Genomic DNA, 21245 nt, shown 5'->3' with positions numbered 1-21245 from the left:
GCTGTGATTAGGGGAAGCCCCGCTCACCGCAGGCCTGCCAACATGACTGGCCAGCAGACCACGGGGAGGGCCTTTGTGGCCGCCGGTCGATCTCCGGAGTGCCGCTGGTCGCCGCCTTCCTTTCTGCCGCCTAATGAACACGCGTGCGAGCGCGCCCGCGCCTGTGTGTGTGTGTGTGTGTGTGTGTGTGTGTGTGTGTGTGTGCATGGCTTTTACTTTTTTCTGTTTCAGTGGAATGAAAGCAGCCGCCCGACCGCCGGACGCTCCATTAGTACCAACTGGATGCTGAGGGTCGGAGGGTGGATGGGGAGAGGCGCGGGTTTGAGTGAAACACACTCCACCGTTTTGTCCTCTCATCACCACCTTACTGCTGATGGCGCGTCACCTCAACGGGCAGACGTCAAGGTTGGGCCTGCCGTTTTCCTGTAGGGCACCTCAGCCAAAGTTGATCAGTGAAATTTCGAAAAGGTATTGTGACGACTTCCAGTACTGTCGCTCCTCATTGTCTGAGCAAACGCACAAGATATCTTGTCCAAGTCGTACAGATAGAAACAATTTACATTTATATCCGCAAGATATCTTTTGGTGTGCCATGGGGGATGCCTCATCTAAGAGTCACTTCCCTTCTTTGCTGCTGCATCCGCGAGTGGTGCGCGGGTCGATTGTCAGCTCGAATCTTTCTAACTTTACTTTGTCTCTTTGCGGGACATACACAGTAGAAACGAGTATATTGATTGACTATTTTGGGTATGTACTCCCTGAGAACGTTGACAGTAAACCATGCTGCTCTAGAACCGTCCGCCTCTACTTGAAGCTTTCGCACTCTCAAACTGAGCCTCTGAAGACGAAATGAGCTGCGCTTCTTTTGATCTATAACTCCTCTACGGATCCGTGGCGAGAATTCCAGACCGACGAGCAGTTCTCATGTATCAGTCGAGCTAAGGTTTTGAAAACTATCCCCTTCGTGGGTGGGTTACACTTCATGACGTCTTTTCCAATGAATTTGTCTGACATCTTCCTTTCCTACGACTAATTTTAAGCTGTCGCTCCACTTTAAATCACTCCTGCTGCAGTATTGACTTCAATTTTGCTTAAATTAATGAAGTTTTTTTTTGGGAAATTGTTTTTTTATTAACCAACCTCTATAGATCTGCATCCAATTCCTGACGATGTTTTGTAAGACTTTGCATCCCTGGTGCGAGTCCATGTCCTGGCGCTTGTCTTGTGAAGTTATTCTGACGTGGGTGTGACCTAGAGTGCTCCTACAATTGCTCTTATTGTAGGAAGAAACGACTGGATTGTCGACTTGGGTCTTGATCTTTGAATGTATTGATAGGCATGGAAAACCCAACGCCAAGTCATTACAAATAAAAGTTTCTCTTAGGTTTCGAGATAATAACCTATGGTTAACCTCTGCTGCTGCGACAGAGGTATTGTAATTATTCTCGCTGGCCAGTAGAATTAAATAACACCGACCTGCTGAACCATACCAATTTAAGGTGCAACAATACTGCTAACCTTTAGTTAATATGATACTGATATATTATATACTATGTTGACAAAAGCCATGGGACAACGATATGCACATATGTATCGTGTACACGAGGTATAAAAGGGCAGTGCATTGGCGGACTTGCCACTGGTACTCTGGTGATTTATGTGAAAAGGTTTCCGACGAGATTACGGCCGCACGACAGGAATTAACTGACTTTGAACGCGGAATGGTAGTTGGAGCTAGACCAATGGGAAATTACGTTTCGGAAATCGTTAGGGAATTCAATATGCCGATATCCACAATGTCCAGAGTGTGCCGCGAATACCAAATTTCAATTATTTCTTCTCACTACGGAGAACGCATTGGCCGATGGCCTTCAGTAAACGACGGAAAGCAGCGACGTTTGCGTAGAGCTGATAGTACTAGCAGACAAGCAGCCACTCCGTGAAGTATCCGCAGGTTGGTTGGTTGGTTGGTGATGGATACCAGACATTGTGGTCATCGGTCTCATCGGATTAGGGAAGAAAGTCGGCCGTGCCCTTTCAGAGGAACCATCCCGGCATTTGCCTGGAATGATTTAGGGAAATCACGGAAAACCTAAATCAGGATGGCCGGACGCGGGATTGAACCGTCGTCCTCCCGAATGCGACTCCAGTGTCTAACCACTGCGCCACCTCGCTCGGTACATATCCGCAGAAATCAATATGCGATGTACGTACCCGTTAGGAGATTGCGGAGGAATTTTCCGTTCATGTCTTTTATATCAGTATAACATTACCTGCAGTGCCTCTGCCGGACACATGACCATATCGGCTGAACCGCAAACGACTGGAAATCCATGGAAGATAAGTCCAGATTTCAGTTGGTAACAGCTGTTGATATAGTTCGAGCATGGTACAGATCCCACGAAGTTACAGGCGGAAGGTGCCAACGAGACAAGCTAGTGGTGGCTCCATAATGGTGTGGGCCCTGTTTACAGGAAATGGAGTGGATCAAACGGTTCAAATGGCTCCAAACATCCAAAAACTCTGTCAATTACTTCCAAGCCGAATAACTGTTTGCACGAGGATCAGAGATGGGCCACCACTTTACTGATTTCCTCAAATGGTTCAAATGGCTCTGAGTACTATGGGACTTAACATCTATGGTCATCAGGCCCCTAGAACTTAGAACTACTTAAACCTAACTAACCTAAGGACATCACACAACACCCAGTCATCACGAGGCAGAGAGAATCCCTGACCCCGCCGGGAATCGAACCCGGGAACCCGGGCGCGGGAAGCGAGAACGCTACCGCACGACCACGAGCTGCGGACTGAGTCGATCCTCTGACACATTTCAGTCGACAACTGGCTCGAAATGGTTATGTTCGACTACTTCGAGACCATCTGCAGCCGCCAGCCGGAGTGGCTGAGTGGTTCTAGGCGCTTCAGTCTGGAACTGCACGACCGCTGCGGTCGCAGGTTAGAATCCTGCCTCGGTTATGGATGTGTGTGATGTCGTTAGGTTAGTTAGGTTTAAGTAGTTCTAGGTTCTAGGGGACTTATGACCTCATCTGTTAAGTCCCATAGTGCTCAGAGCCATTTGAACCATCTGCAGCCATTTATGAACTTCGAATTCCCAAACATCGATGGAAGGACTTCTGGTCCAAATTAACAGGTCATTGACTGGAAATGGTTATGTTGAGCTACGCGGAGACCATTTGCAGCTATTCATGGATTCTAAAACATCGATGGAATTTTCATTAATGACAATGCGCCCGGCCACTGCTGTTCGCGATTAGTTTGAAGATCATTCTGGAGAGTGTGAATGAATGATTTGGCCGTCCATATCGCTCAACATGGGACATGGTTGAGAGGTCATTTTGTGCACAAAAATCCTGCACCGGAACACTTTCACATTTATGGACGGCTGTAGAGGCAGCAGGCTCAGTATTTCTGCAGGGGACTCAACGGCTCGTGGAGCCCATACCACGTCGAGCTGCTGCTCTACGCAGGGCAAAAGAAGGTCCATTAGGAGGTATGCCAATTTTTTGTCACCTCAGTGTAGATCGGCTGTCTTCACCCTTGTGGCGCACTTTATGTCCGAGACACCCTGCGTGTGAGTCTCTGATTAATTAGTCCTGGTTCTATTTCTCTGCACCTGACATTATAAATATGTTTCGAAAATGGTCGCCAGGCTCATTTTGACCAGAGAATCCAGTTTAATTAATCACCACTCTGAATCTATTAATTTGGATCCCTGCAATTTCTGGTGACTTAAGGAAACTTTAGATTGGACCATTCGATAGGAAATTATAGAAGGTGTTTGTTTTAACTTGAGACAACTTGAAAACAACAGACTGTACCAAATAAAAAATTCTCAAGGAAATGATGCATTCGACTACGTGGAAAGCATTGGCAGCCATTCACGGACTTTATTTTTTTGGATGACAATGGGCCTTGTCACTGCACCACAGTTGTTCGCAGTTGGTTTGGGGAACATTCTGTACAGTTCGAGCCAGTGATTCTACCATCCAAATCGGCTGACACGCATATCATGAAACATTTATGAGACATAATGGAGAGGTCAGTTTGTGCACAAAATCCTACACCGCCAACGCTTCTGCAGCTGTGGACGGCTATAGAGACAGCATGACTCTGTATTTCTGCAGGGGACTCTAACGACTTGCTGAGTCCACGACACGTCGAGTTGCTGCACTGCGTCGGGCAGTAGGAGGTTCAACTTCAAATTCGAAGGTATCCCATGACTTCTGCCACCTCAGTGTGTGCTTAACTAATTACGACACTTCAATACTCACACTCCCAGATATTTAATTAATGGACTGCTTCCAGTGACTAATTGGCAACTGTGTGTTTGCAGAACTTAGTTTTATACAGGAATATTCGTAAATACCTTCGGAGTTTCAGGAATTGATTACGTGAAAACTAATAGACATACACAAAAATGACACATGAGAGCCGTGGTGCGCTTTTCTGGCACGACTATCGATTACCCAGCTGTACTACGATCTTTGCCCCTGTTGTGATTTGCGGTCGGCGAGTTGGTCGTTGGGCTCGCTACGAGGCACCAGGAAGTGCTTGAGGGAACGAAGGAGCAAAACACGCGGGCTCAGCAAGCACCGTCGCCGCTGGTCTACCTTGTTGGATGGTCGGGAGTTTGTGGTGTACCTGCCTGATATCAACTCCGGGCGCTGCTCGTCGCATTGCTTTGGTGCCTGTTTTCTCGGACAGAACCATTCCTCGAGACCGTCTCGAACGACGCACTCCATCGAAGGTGTAAGTGGTTTTGGTGCCTTCGTCTCGTGGAATTTAAGTCGTTTCTATTGAAAGCGCTTATTGTTTTTTTAAACTTAAATTGTTTATTGATCTCTTAACTTTTATTAATTGATGTTTGCTTGCTGTTTGCCGTGTTTTCTGCCGTCTGTTTTTGTTCCAGTTTTCTGTAAGTTGGGGTGTGAGGGAGCGGCGCCACGTTCTGCTTCGGTGCACAGAAGCTGTGACGTATCGTCTAATGAGAAGTGACTCTCGGTTGGGCCCTGGCGTTTAGGTGTTGTTTTGGACGGCTGGTCTGCTGCTTCCGGCATTTTAAGTTAAGTCACCTTTTGCCCAGGGCAGCCTGGCGTCACTAACCATTTGATAAACATTTAACATCTCCCGTGTATATTTTTTTAAAAAAAAAGAAAAAAATTAATTTGCTTGCCAATGAATTATATTAGGTGTAACGTGTTGTGCTGTTTTAGTTATGCCTCAAAAAATGTTTTTTTATCTGATCCTACTTTTGAAATTGTTCATTAAGTAATTCTAATTTGCTGTTTGCTTGAGGAGGAAGCTATTTTTCATTTTGCATATTGTTTTCAGTCGGCCACGTGTTGATAGTATGTTAGCTGTTTTATAAATGGGGTCTTGAATAAATCATTAATTTATTGAACTGCTAGTTGTTGTGTTTAAGGAGTGACATTATAGAGACCTTGACCTTCCATACTAATCCCGACTTCCTAACATGTCAGCGGGTAGTTCATCTCACCAAGTTCCGGTTCGTAATAAGAGCCGCGGTGCAGTTTCATTAGGGGCCAGGCATGTCTGAACATGCAGCCAAGTGATCCGTAGCGTACCGTCGCAGCGAATTAGTTCGCACCTCCAGATACGCAATCCAGTGAAGAGGTTTTCAAAGAGGGCTGCATTACATCTTCTCGCAAAAGTGACTCCAACGGTTTGCCTAAGCTTATTGAGGATCGCCATGCCACAAACGTGCCCATGCTCTGCAGCTGCGATGTGATTTAATGGGTTATAGTTTTGAAGCAGTGGTCTTTAGATACCCTGGTTGTTTATGTTAACGACCGACCGTGTATATGTGCAATTCACTACATTTGTTTCTGCCGAGAGTCAGCTGCCATCTACACCTACATCTCAAGTCATACTCCGCAAGCCACTTAACAGTGTGTTTCGGAGGGTACTTCTGGTATCACCAACTGATTACCCTTTCCCTGTTCCACCCGCAAAAGGCGCGTGGAGAGAATGAATGTCGGTAAGCCTTCGTATTAGCCCTAATTTCTCGAATCTTCTCGTCGTGGCCATTTGTGACATGTACGTCGGAGGAAGAAATTTGTTGTCAGACACTTCCCGGAAACTGACCTCCCGAAATTTCAATAGTAAATTTCAATAGTAAACCTCTCGTTTGTGGACAACACCTGTCTTATAACGACTGCCACTGGAGTTTGTTGAGCATATCTGTGACGCTATCGCTCCGACTAAACGATCCCCTGACGAAACGCGCCACCCTTTATTGGACCTTCACTATCTCTTCTATCAGTCCTACCTGCTAAGGTCCCCAGACAGATGAACAACACTCAAGAATCGATCGAACCAGCACCTTCCATGTCACTTTCTTCGTGGATGTCTTACATTTCTTTAAGTCAATCTGGCATCTGCTATTTGCTCCCTGTGGTCATTTCACTTAAGGTCACTGTGTTTAATTTCTCCTATATATTTTACGGTAGATACTGTTTCTAACAATTTTCCATCAATTGTGTAGTTAAGCAGAAGTGCATTTCTTTCCCCATGCATACGTGAAATGTTATATTTATTTACGTTCAGGGTCAACTGTCAGCGCCTGCACTATCGTGAATCCTCTGCAGGTCATTCTGCAAATCGTCCCTACTTTCTTACAGACAACTTCATCTGTAAACAGTCTTGAAGAGCTTCCGACGTTTTTTCTACTTTATCATTTACATAGACTGTAAACAGTAACGGTCCTATCACACTTACATAGGGTGCTCCGGAAATAAGATTGGCTTCTGTTCAGTTAAAAGGGAAGTGCTGAGTGTTGAGTCATATCTGCAAGAAAGTCTTGAATTCAGTCGCAGATAGATTCGATTCTTGATAAGCTCGTATTTTTTTCAATAAACACACACACACACACACACACACACACACACACACACACACACAGAGAGAGAGAGAGAGAGAGAGAGAGAGAGAGAGAGAGAGAGAGAGAGAGAGAGATTTATTCTTTTTGAGGTTCAGCCACGTGGACTTACAAGGGGAGGCCGCCAATTGTGAAATTCATATTCGATTCATACTGCGCATAATAAAAGCTCATGGCCAGAGGCGTAATGTGGCAAAGCACCAAGATGCACTTCTCAGCCGTTGTGGAGAAAATCGACAGTTAAAGGAAACCGTTGCGGTGAAATACTCTCTACGATTGGTAATTTTCTACAGCGTCGTGGCGCAGCGGTAAGCGCTCGGGTTTGTAATCCGAAGGTCGCCGGATCGAATCTCGCGCCATGTAACTTTTTTTTTTAGTAATTCAAATGTGTGTATATATATTTTTTAGTATTTGTGTTTTGTAATTCAAATGTATATATATATATATATATATATATATATATATATATATATATATATAATTCCCGGCAATCAGTTGCAACAATTATGCATATAATAAGTTGTTGAAAGTCGTTTGTCGTGGAAAAACTGACGACTTCGAACATCATTATGTTTTCCGCAAACAAAGTTGTATTTCACAAATGTTATTAATTGTCTTCATAATGTTACCCACGTATAGTTAACGGAAGACGTAGAGACGATATTCCCGAAACGATTACGTATAGCGTAAGTGAAACGTTCGAATTAGAATAGAGACCCCACGAACACAAATTTGCCGTGGCGGGTATGAAATATAAACTCCGTTACTCGCTCGTTACACTTGAAGGACAGATGTTGAATGGGCCGAAACGAGCCGCCGCATAACAGCGTAGTTACCTGCTAGCTTCGAAAGAAGGTAGATGCGGTCCCTAGCGCAACTTATAACATCGTCGAAAATCAGTGCGGACGGGAGAGCTTTGGTACAACCTGTTAAAAAAACGTAAAACTGGAGGCGGTACAATTGGAGAGCGATCCGCCTTCACCAACATGCATAAGCCATTCATTAATATATATATATATATATATATATATATATATATATATATATGAATTACAAAAAACTAATAATAAAAAAAAAATTGCATAGCGTGAGACTCGATCCGGCGACCTTCGGATTACGAACCCGAGCGCTTACCACTGCGCCACGACGCTGTAGAAGATTATTAATAGTAGAGAGTATTTCACCACAACGGTTTCTTTTAACTGTAGATTTTCTCGTCATCGGCTGAGAAGTGCATCTTGGTGCTTTGCCACATTACACCTCTGGCCATGAGCTTTTATTATGTGCAGTATGAATCGAATCTGAATTTCACAATTGGCGGCCTCCCCTTGTTAGTGAATTTCATCATAAACCATTTGAAATGTAGCCGTACTGGACTGCAAATACTTACGCATGCAACTGAAGGCCCTTGCTCTTAGGCAGTAGGTCATTAAACAAATACTGGAAGGATTATAGGTATTTCAAACGAGCTCAAAAGCTGTTTGCTACACTTCAGTAGTGAAGTCCGTAGCAGCGACAGACTTATAGCTGTTTGTAGTGCTCGCCACATCTGTAGGTGTAAGGCCGAGCGATGCATCGCAGTGGTTAGCATACTGGGCATGCACTCGCAGGGGTTCTCCAGGATTTCCCTAAATCTCTTAAACCAAATGCCGCCATGAATCTTGAGATAAGGCAACGGCCGATAATCTTCTCCATTCTTGCAACAATCCAATCTTGTACTCCATCTCTAATGACCTCGTTTTCCAAGGGATGTTAAACCTTAATCTTACTTCCTTGTAGATGCAAGGCCTGGGAGAGCAGCTAGCGCGAACGCAACACGTGCGACTCCTTTCGTTAACCCTGAAGTTCATTCTCTTCCTATCTTCGAATGGGAAATTATGGATTGTCACGTTCATAGGTTTCTCTGGTTTTTATATTAGTTCATTCAGTCTTGGGTCTAAAATTTGCTACTAGTGGCGGCGATCTTGGAAAGCTCAAACAATGTTTTCCATTCCGATCCTTCATAATGAGGAGCAGCAGAGCGCATTGTCTCTGGACACAAGGTGGCCTCATCCCTCCCAGGAGATGTTTTGGCAAAGAAATTATGCAATATTTGTCTGCATCTCATGTCCACTGAATCTCTTCTCAAACGAGCTTCCGAAAAACGCCATGCGGCCCTGAACTCACGATGTTGGCCCTTTGACCTTCTTGGTATAGCCTACCATATTAGGTGACAGAAACTGGTCACTAAATAAAGGCCTGAATGTCTCCACTTTCCCACTAAATGGTATCCTTCACCAAATTAAAATTGTAACAGATCTTCTACCTCTGGGGAGACACCATCAGAACGAAAGCACATTCAGTGCTGGGCGGAAGGGTTTGAGAGCTTCAGTGAAGTCGAGGGCTAATGCAACGGAAGCGTACCTACCAGCACGGGCATCTCACAGCACTGGCCGACGTGGCCAAGCGGTTCTAGGCGCTTCAGTCCGGAGCCGCGCTGCTGCTACGGTTGCAGATTCGAATCCTGCCTTGGGTTTAAGTAGTTCTAACTCCAGGGGACTGATGACCTCAGATGTTAAGTCCCATAGTGCTTAGAGCCATTTGAACCATTTTTTTAGCATCCCACAGCACACGGCACAAAGGGCTCTAGTGGAATATTGAAGCCAGCTTCCCGGGAGGAGTACACCATTACGAGATAACCAGGTGCAGCAGATGACCCAAGGGTGGCACCGAGAGAACTGCATCCGCGCGGCGGATCTGCTTGAGTAGCGCTTGTCTACATCACTCGCTATGCATGAGCACGCGGAACCACGCCTCTGACAGTTCACTCACGTGGTATTACGCGGCGCCCACTCACGGAGTGACGAGCGACAGCCACGTGGCCTAGCCAGGCAGGTAAGGAAAAATAGACTCTACCTATACAGCTCCGACAGAACGTAGTGGCACTAATGTGTCCGACAGGCGTTGAAATACAGTCAGGACTAGAATTTCCTTTTAGCTGTCCATCTTCCATGTTTTCTATGGAGAAAGTATACACTGTGTTCCTGAACTTCACCAAATGTTACAACAGGATAACGAAAATTAAAGAGATCGAAGAATATTGAATGGTACTGAAGGTCATTGTTTCAGTTGTGGAACTGTATACTATCGTGAAGAAGTGGCTGATGAATTAATGCCTGCTAACAGATACTAAAATCGAACTGACGTTTAGACATGTTTTAAACAGAACAAATTAAAGAGGTTCACGTTGAGAGTGTGACAATACACTGTAATTGTCGACTTTGATTGCAGTTAACGAAGAAACTTCAGTCCGAGCAAATGAATTAGTAGGACTCATTACATTTGTTAATACGAACGAAAAGAGAAAGGAAGCGTAAAGTGTAGTGATAGAAAGAGATGGGTATCATTCGAATAAACTTCTGTCTGGATAATTATTCCAATAAGTAGATCATTCAAACAAATTTATTCGCCAATAAGTTATCTGTATGTTAAATAACGAATAACATCTAATGCCACTTTGTTTACGTCTCGTGCAGAGTACTTGTTCCCTTGGCTCAGGGCAGTTTCTGCTATATGAATAATACATTAATCGTTTGTCCAGCAATGTGTCTTTGTGATTGAGTGGCTTAGGTTCCTAACTACAAAACTTAGACTTATGGTTCGATCTCAGGGTGGTCCTACGATTTTCTCTGTTCTTATAGCTTCTTTCATCTATAACAATGACAATAACGCCAAGTCAAGTTGCTTTATATTTTGGAGGTAATTTAGATCCTCTTCTCACTGGCTGTATCTGTTCAGAGGTGGGAGGAACCCAACGACACATCAACATGTCTAATAAAGCACTGTAGTGCTGAAACCATATTTCAAGTTGAGCACTGCTTTACTTGATTTACAGCATAACAAATGAAACATGAAAATAATTATAGGCGGACGAACTCAGTAGTTTGGGCTATACGCACCTGCCAATTCGCCTCCCTCTCGCACTGCTAACATGGCGCAAGAACTCTACATAAGCAGCCAACGATGACAATGCAGCCGAAAAATCTCTCAGCCTTCAAACCCATTCTTAGATCTAATACTATCGGATATGCGTGTCTCCTTAGTATAATCACTCAACAATTAGTGGTTCTAGTGATACAAAATTAGTGAACTAACGATTAATATCGCCAGACTTTTTATATGAACACTTGTAAGACATTTATGGATTGTTGCTAGACGTCCAGAGTCACCCAAAGTGTTTGGGGCTAACTCTGAGTGAGCTTGCCGTTGGAAACTGGGATACCTTTCTGGTCCGACGTACGTCTATGCAGTTACGTAGAGCTTTGAGATTAAAAAATTTCGGAAGGGGCACGGGGTTCGAAAAGTTCGAAATACTGCAGCACAGTTGCAACTTGTGTATAGTGATGTGTGAAAAGAAGATTCGAAGACGTTTTTCACCTTTCTATACCAACTGCAGTTACTGCAGCAAATTCTTATCCACAATTTAAAAACAGTAATTCACCTCTATTGCCGTCCATGACCAAGGAAGGCTTACAACAAACTGCAGACATACAACTGCCAAAGAAATGTCAAAGCATTCGGTTCACAAGTTTCGAATGACATTATGATGTAAAGAAGACAATTTTATTTGGAATGTGATTTGAGAAGTGAAGGTTAAGTGGAATCACATGGAATTATTTGTCAAAACCTACAGCGAACTTGATGACTTCTCAGGTTATGCTGAAGAAGATTATGAGATGAAAGTCATACATCGAAGTCATGATCAGTGACGAATTCAGGAGTGCATTGCACATGCATAACGTATTTCCTATAGTATCACAACGATAAACCTATATACTTGAAATAAAGTTTATGATGAGGGATTTCAAAAGAAGAGTTGTCCTGAAAACTAATTTAAAAGAAACGAAGTGTACATTCATTTAATACAAGACAAAGAATTGGAGCTATAAATGCAGTTGGATTTCAGATTTATCTATTATTGGTAACATTTTTTATTCACAGATGAAGAACATGTGTTTTTATTCGTGTATGAGAATAATGTTTCGAATAATATTTGCTATTCACGAATAACAAATAATAATTGATATTTGTATTCGCTATTCGACATTCACAAAAATTTCGCACAAATTTACAAATATGCAGCCTGTATGCGCGTGAGTGCAGGCGCCTGATACCAGTATGGCTGACGCGACTGTCACAAACATGGTGATTTTCAGCAACTACAGACGACGTTCCCGAAGCGTATTAGCGCTCTCGCTTGCATACCACAGTCCCGTGTGGGCCACGCGCATATGTTGGCAGCCCTACCACTTGACTTCCTTGCCTGGGGGCCTATTCTGTGTAATTCATACCGATCGATGCAGCAAGTTAGCCTCGGTAGTGAGGTCAAAATTGGTTCAAATGGCTCTGAGCACTATGGGACTTAACATCTGTGATCATCAGTCCCCTATAACTTAGAACTACTTAGACATAGCTAACCTAAGGACATCACACACATCCATGCCCGATGCAGGATTCGAACCTGCGGCCGTAGCGGTCACGCGGTTCCAGACTAAAGCGCCTAGAACCGCACGGCCACATCGGCCGGCGGTAGTGACGTCATTTTCGGTTGTTTATCCGCAGTTGCTATTCTGTGAGATTCTGAGACCTGTTACCCATCGGTAGTGCCGGGTTTTCGACAACCGTACCGAGAGGTTTTAGGTTTTAGTATGGCCCACTCGTTCAGTTCAATATGATTTATTTACACGTAGAACTTGTTATTTTAGACATATTGAGCGGATTCAGCTTTGGATTTAGTGATTGTGTCACTGAAGAATCACCAGGATGCATCTAGGTGGAAAGTGAGTTCATAATAGACCATTTTCCTTTGTTAGAAATAATGTTTGTATTGTTGTTACTGTGAATGATTATAACATAAAAAACAGTTTCGTTCAATATTATTAAAAAATATCTGTTTCTTTTATGTAATTAAGAGTTCAAAAAATCATCAAATTTCAAAAGGTCGGCTCTGTTTACGTATATCACATGAGTGTTAGTTGAAATTATTAGTGGCTTTGCGTACTTTTTTCCGTAAATGGTTTACTTATTAACTATCGAAATGCATTTAAAATTTTTAAGTAACAATAGAACAGAATTTCATACATTTACGGCTTAAGCCCGCATCATTCGGCAGCTAAGTCAGCCTGTGTCTCTCTCGACCGGAATTATGTGGAATAAAGCGCTGAAGGCATGCGAGTTCTTGTACCCATGGGGGTAAGGCAACGAACTTTTGTCCTCTTCGTGTTTGTAACACATTCTGAGACTTCGTTAACCATCGTTGTTATTTACACGTAAGAGCGTGCTTTCTCAGTAATGAGTATCTTCGATTTTGGAGCTTCCATATGTTTAGGAAATGAAAAATGAAATTGCTGTGCATGAAACAACTGACGACATTTATATTTTTTCTTGTCACAAATAACTGTCCATTTTTTCTTGAATACGTAGCGATTTCCGTGTGTGTGGTCAGACGGGAATCTAAGAACACAACTTAAATTACTACAAATAAAACTAGCAGCAATCGTCTTTATACTCTTGCTTGTCACAAATATTAATCTGCCATCGAATCCTTAACAATAATAGACAGAGAAGAAAGATCCATACCATATTATTTTTAGACATAAATGAAACATCTTGATTCTTCAGGTTCATGTTGTAAACTACGACGAACTTCAAAAACTGCACTCGCCAAAAGCTCTCGAAAAGGCGTTTTTTAAATTTTGTTTTTAAGAACCAAATCGTTGATGTATCGTATAGGGAAGCAGGATACGTAATCATTTGGATCTCTAGGAGCGAGTCACAACCACATTCTATGCATGTTCTTATTCTTTGACACTCTCTTAGACAATTTATAGGGTTCATGGAGGAATGTTCCGTCTATGCAACTAATTGAGGACGGTTTGTTTATTGTCATACGCGATCTTCACAAATGAAAGAAGCGAAACGAGTAAGGCAATAAACAGACTGCCTTCAGTTAGTTGCATGGACGGAATGTACCTCCATGAATTTTGAAGGAACTAAGGAACGACAGAAAACAGAAAAAATGACGAAGTTTTCAGTTGTTTTTATAGATGTATTCGTACATTGTGGACTACACTCCGTTCCTAACTCACATTCCGAAACGTAAAATCCAAAGCAAGACGTCGATGTGAATGGGAATAAAATGAGATAATGTGTCATTTATGACATTTTCCAGAACACAGTCAAATATCCTATCGTTATTATTTATGCATGGAAGCACGTGATCAGCAAAATTTGGACAGTGTTACATACTCTAACCACACTTTCTGGCACTGTGAAGAACAGCATGCCAATGTCGGCTTCTAGCTACTTGGGGTTCATGCCGTTGTGGCGCTGCAGTGCGTATGAGCAGATCTGAGGCAGATTGCTTTCGATTGGTTGGCGTGAGGAGAACTGACAACAGCGTTCGGTTAGCTAGAACCGTTCGCCATCGCTCTCGAAATGCTTACAGAATAATGTTGGGGCTCTCCTTCGAAAACAACGCCGATCGGTGCGCTCGCCTACCGATCCAATTGGAAGAGCGGCCGAAAGAACAGAATACTGCCCCTGGCCTGAGGCTCTGGCCTGCCCCCAGCCCGCCACTGACAACGCACTGCCCACGCTGCGTCACAGCAGGGCAACGCTATGTGGACGATACCGCACTACCAACAGGACACATGCTACTCGCGACACACCGAACACTGTTATTACCAGCGGCATGCACTTCCCACTGCACTGTCACCTGCCCTCACTGAAAGATTTTTTTTTACTCACAGATGTCTTGCTCTTATTTTTTGGATGTACAGGGTAGACATTAATAAAGTCGAAAAACTGCGGGGACGGAATGCTAATTGGATATGCAGGAGAAAAAGTTCCGATGAAAATGTGTCAGGAAATGCATCGTTGCCTCGTTAGATGGCACTGACAAATGAAAGTTCCTCTGACTATGTGCCGTATGTTCCTTGCACGTTGCAGGCTTTGTGACTGACACAGCATACTTTGAGAGCAGAGTGATCGGAAACAGTCTGGAGGCTGCACGGCTATACCAAAACAAGTACCCCCACTGAAAACAAATCACATAACATTTCGAGCCCTTTTCGGTCGTTTTTGTAATCGTGGGTCCTTTCAGACGGAAGAACGACCTGGGAGGTGGCGGACTGTGCTTACATTAGATTTGGTGCACCGGGTTCTACAGGTTATATCTCATAGACACTGACACCTTGTTGACAGACCAATTGCCTAGGGTTCGACTCATAATCCCACCAAACCCAGTCCTCCATATCTGGTGTGTACACACAGTCCACCGCCTTCCTGTGCATACGTCTGTCTGAAAGGCCTCATGATCACACAAATGCCCAAATTGTGCTTGAAATATTGAGTGATGCGGTTGATGTGTGTGAGGGTACTCGTTTGGATATAGCCATGCTGCCACTGCTTGGCCGTACACAAACACTATTTCCGCTTGTTGCCGACATTCTGTTGCTTATAGTATGCTGCGTCAGTCACACACCCTGCTACATAAATGGAATACACGAACGTGCACAGAGGCAATTTCATTCGTCAGCGCCATCTACCGTGGCAACGATGCATTTCCAAACACTTGTCCATTGGACAGTGTTTCCCCCATTTTCAGTCAACGGAAAACAAAACTTTATGTTGGAAAAGTTTCAGAATACTTTTTAACTCATTTGTCTCGGATAGAGTTACTATAAACAAAAACAAAAAAATCAACGCTGTTTGGGTGTGAAAGTGACCGTCTTGCGTCGAGAATAAAATCGGCAGGACTAAAATTTCTTTCAGAAGGACAGCTACATACTTGTATACACAGTATTTTCCTGGCAATCTTTTCAAGAGTCCGAAACTTTTGGCTGCTCGTTTTCCAGTAAGAAGCTATATTTTCTTCCATTTTGCAGTTTTGATTTAAATAGTTTTCCAACTCATGTGTTCAAAATGGCTCTGACCACTATGGGACTTAACATCTGAGGTCATCAGTCCCTAGAACGTAGAACTACTTAAACCAAACTAACCTAAGGACATCACACACATCCATGCCCGGGGCAGGATTCGAACCTGCGACAGGAGCGGTCTTGGGCTTCCAGACTGTAGCGCCTAGAACCGCACGGCCACACCGGCCGGCCAACTCGTCTGTTAGAGTAGGATTATCATCGACATCTGCCAACAAAGCAAATTTCTTTACTTTTTCTAGAAATGGAGTTATTGAGAGATTTGATGAATGGATTGCCTCTTCATGGTTTGTACACGGCTCTCATAATACCGTTCTTTGTCTGTTTCGAAAAACAAAAGCTCCTTGATACATCGTTAAGCATATCCGTGCCTATGGTAGCCCTACTCTGAATATGAAAGTTTATGAAAAATAAAACTAAATATTCTGTTGTTGAAGGTACTTGGACAATTTCACTCAATTTTAGAGCTCCGCCAAGGTCGCTCACAAAGTCTATCTGGTGATCTGATAATGCATTCTCATATATTCAGCTGTTCCTTAGGCGAGGGAACATCGACTCAAAGTATGTCTATACTCGATTACGTGGCTGACCTTGGTTTCGATTGAGCGCCGTCAGTTCCCTTTGGAAGTAATAACATAGCAACATCTTACCTCTGCCGTGACTTCACGCATCTCATCGTGATATATCATTTTTAAATGAAATGGTGGCCAGAGAAAAGCTGCTACCTCATGGCACCTCTGGACAATTAACTTTAAATACTCGTATAATTTGAGGTGTTTACGTAAAAGTCCAGTTTTAGAGGCTTCTCTGTCCTGGGGCGTCTGACTCAAATGTTGCAGTAGTGTCATCTTCTATGGCAATAAAAGGTGCAGTGTAGGTGATTTCTCCAGTTATAATTCCTTGGACGTCTTCTTGGAGCGATGGAAAAATTCTCATAAAATAACCGATAACGTGTAAGAACTACAGTAACAATAGCATGCATGCCATGAAAAGACAAACCAGTTAGTCCATCAGCGCGATATCAATTCCTTCAGTTCGAGCTGTTTCTCCTCTCTCAGAGATCATTTCGCACAAAGCCGAATATTGGTTTTCTACCCATTCTAACACTCTCAACCGCGTATTCTAGCGAGTATTGTTGGACTGTTCCAATGACCTATCAAGACATTAAGAAGCCTACTTTCCTTTGAGTAAATGACTACTTCTTTCCCGCAGTCTAAAGACCGTGAACTTGTGGACAATTGATGCATATATGCTCAGCATTAAAAGAATTTCGTAGATATGTAAAAGGCATGTGGCAGAAACAAATCAGTCGCGAATAATCGCACAGTGAAGTGACAATGTTGGGACGTTGATCAGTCGTAAAATGCATGTCTTCAAGGGGACCACACCGTCAGGTCGAAAAAAATAGATTTTCGATTTTCATCATATTTCTATAGCTTAAGGTTTAATTTAAGCACTCTGAAAAGGGATTTAGCTGAATTTTTTTTTTCGAGCATTTAAAGAGCATTTTCCTACCACGTGTGTTGATGTGCTACGCCTACTTTTCTGTCACCCACTTTCCTGCATGTATTTTAGATCTTTATATCCCCTACATTGCACATTAGGGATTTTTTTTTACTCCCTTGTGTGTTGGATATCCTTGGAATGCAACGGTCGGTATTCTTTTGTTTCCGCTGTTTGTAAACAACACGTTTTCAATTAGAAGATGGAAAATTGTTGACCGGACAGAGTCAGTTAACAAAAACCGAAATAGAAAACTTGCAGGTATACTATGGGCAGGCAATTAGGGCAAATAAAGAAAATCTGGAGGCAATTATGAGAGATGTTTGGGCCATATTCTTCCATAAGTCCTCTACTGATGATAAGCCATGTCATGGATTGTGTCCATCAGGAGAAAATTCGCGGTGAAAATACAATACGGCTCAGGAAACTGGAGAATCTTACTCTCACCAGCATTCTCTTCCTGCTGCTGTTATTACAGCAATTAAACATATTTTCAGAGACTTGGCTTATCCTGACCTTCGAAGGAAATGTCTGCATAGGCAGACACAGAACCCAAATGAATGTTTCAACAGCATAATTTGGAACCGCCTTCCTAAAACTGTATTTGTAGGCAAGCATGCAATGAAACTAGGAGTTCATGATGCTGTTATTACATTCAATTGTGGTAGTATTGGAAAGTGTTGGGTACTGAAAAAGCTAGGAATTAATCCTGGTGAAAATATGATCACTGGCCTGCAACATTGCGATAAAATGAGGATAGCCGATGCAGACAGGTCTGCATCTAATATGGCCAAGAAAGCAAGACAAACATCCAGGAAGGTGATAAAGAAGCTGGAAGACCTGCTAAGGCCAAAGAAGGGCCATCATATACAGCAGGACAGTTTTAATTAACTGTAATTAACAAATTTCTGAAGTTTTTCTTTAAAGCCAATTTCCCGCAAACCAAAATTTTCAATACATATGCCCCATTATATCAGAAACTATCATAGATAAATGAATGAAATTTTCAGAGACTTTGCGTAACATACGAGTAAAACGCCTGGTACTAAATTCATTAATATTCCCCTATTAGGAAGTCCACAAAAAATTGTTTCTGCAGAAAAAACATTATATATTTTTTAATAAATTTTAAAAAAGCATTTCTTAAAAACTATAAAATGGATAAAGTAGATTTTAGTACAATAACATAGAGTAAAAATATTAAGGTCCTTCATTAAATAATTTTTCAGAAATGGGTCAAATAACTGCCTAAATTATCATAGGTTAGATAGTCAGGAGACGTAGTTACCAAGAGACATAAATCATCTCAATAGTTCTCTTCTAATGTTATCGCCCTGTTTTGGTTCATCTGGAAACTGGGTTGTGAACAAAACACGAGATCTGACACTCTAATCAACAAAATAGGAGACAGTACATGCCATATGATGATTTCTTCTTGTGCTGCATGTCCACATGTCTGTAGTTGCTGAGCATTCACCTACTGTGATATGGACAATTATTTCGAGCATAATTATGTCGCTTAGGCTCTGAGCACTATGCGACTTAACTTCTGAGGTCATCAGTCGCCTAGAACTTAGAACTAATTAAACCTAACTAACCTAAGGACATCACACACATCCATGCCCGAGGCAGGATTCGAACCTGCGACCGTAGCGGTCACGCGGTTCCAGACTGAAGCGCCTTTAACCGCACGGCCACATCGGCCGGCTGTCTCTTAGGTTTTTAGTACTATCTGCTATGGGCCAGGACTCGGTTGTGGGATGAGATATGTGGATACTTAAGTCGCTCTGGTGTCTACTAGCGTCTGAACATGACCCAAAAACCCTTCACCTTCTGTTGTTCTAGACGATCTTATATTTCATGCACACATTGCCACGCACTTATCGACAATTATCTCCCGAGCCCCTTGTTCATGAGACATGCATGGTTGCGAGAAATGTGCAAAATGTCACATGACCCATTAGCATGGGCGTAGATTTCACTGCACAGCGAACACAAACAAAATTAACGTTTTTCCCATCGCCATCCACTATAGTCTTAGATACCGTCCAAACTGAACTTCGAAGATTTGTTTCAGGTTGTGTGGTTCCATACTCACCACTGATTAGTTTTTCTTTTACTTCCCTTTTACTCGACATTCTCTTTTTCTACTAGAAACGACATTTAGTTTCCGCGCTCAGTTTCTGCGCTAACAAAAAACATAATAGTAATAAAATAAAATAAAAAATAAAAATAGAGCAATCGCGCCACTCCTGGCACTGCTCTACTCACCGCTTGTAGATGGCGGCTCAGTACTACCAGCCATCCGTAGGCACACCACAGTGAGGAGAAGTGCGACCGCGGCCCGCGGGATGCGTCTCTACGCGCCACTGCGCTGAAACCGTAGCACACCGGTACCTTACTGACACACTGCTCGGCCCATGCAATGACTTCATGGCTTCGCTTTGTCCGAGATTGTTGTAGCTCAGTCGGTCTGCAGACCGCCGGATGCGTCTCTACGCGCTCATCACCTTATTCCATAGCACACCGATCCTTGCATGCCGCACTGCTCGGCCGGTAAAGTGACTTTATGGCTTCATCCGAGACTGTTGTAGTCCAGTGCGGCCGCAGCACTCCGGGTGCATCTCTGTGCGCTACTCTGCTGAGCCAAATGATTCCTTTCTTGGGTATTTATTTTGTTCTTTGCATGGTGCAGCTACATCCATTTGGAATGTCTTAACTTTATTTGTGCTGACAGCAAAATGTAACTATTATCAGCCATAGAGGTTTTTTTTTTAAATATATATACAGGGTGTAAATTTTAAGTTGACAAATCAGAATAACTCGAAAAATAAGCTTCACACGAAATAATGTGTAGAAACCAAAGTTGATTATTTTCGAGGGGGACATCTGCTGGTGCTAAAATTAGCCCGCCACCCGAGTCCCTTGGGGGGCGAGGCAGGAGGCAACTTCAAAATTTCACATGGGAACCCCCCTTTTTATTGCAGAATCAGATTCTACATGAAAAACTACGTACATTTTGTCTTAAGCATTTTATTCTTTGTAGTTGGCGCTGTAATTCAAGAAAACCCATATTTTCATTTTTGCATGGAAAATGGTTACGGATAAATATAGAAATGTCGTTTTCTACGTTCTTCCACCCGAAACTAAAGGACTCAAATTAATTGTTTGATAATTAAAAGTTGTGTGGCCTCATGACAACGAAACAAACAAAACTTATCCGAATCTGCGGAAAAAATTGGTGTTTGGGTTAATATTTGTAAAACTCTAATTCCTCTCTCTCAAACCGACGCTATGGGAAGAGAGGGAGAGTTTTAGTTTTAGCGAATCAAAACTTACGAAGTAAATAAGCATTTTTTATCTGTCCGTAACCATTTTCCACGCAAAAATTAGAACATGGATTTTCTCGAATTACAGCGCCAACTACCAAGAATCAAATCATATGTTTAAGACAAAATGTACGTAGATTTTTATGTAGAATCTGATTCTGCAATAAAAAATGGGGGTTCCCATTTTAAATTTTATAGTTGCCTCCCGCCCCACCCCCAAGGGGGCTGGGGTAACGGGCTCATTTTAGCACCAGCAGATGTCCTCCTCGAAACAATCAACTTTGAATTCTACACATTTTTTCGAGTGAAGCTTCTTTTTCGAATTATTCTGGTTTGTCAACTTAAAATTTACACCCTGTATAATAAATGATTTAAAAAAATACATATTATATTACTGACAGCATTACATAACATTACGTTAACCAGCATGAATGTCTTTCGTGGAAATTTATTCGTTGCGAAGCTATGAAAAGCACCACGTCTTTTTCAAAAAGCATCCTATATTCCTATTTG

This window comes from Schistocerca americana, chromosome 1, assembly GCF_021461395.2.
Source record: "Schistocerca americana isolate TAMUIC-IGC-003095 chromosome 1, iqSchAmer2.1, whole genome shotgun sequence".
In the NCBI taxonomy this organism is placed as follows: domain Eukaryota; kingdom Metazoa; phylum Arthropoda; class Insecta; order Orthoptera; family Acrididae; genus Schistocerca; species Schistocerca americana.
The sequence above is the reverse complement of the archived record's forward strand: the minus strand, read 5'-3'. Positions refer to the sequence as shown.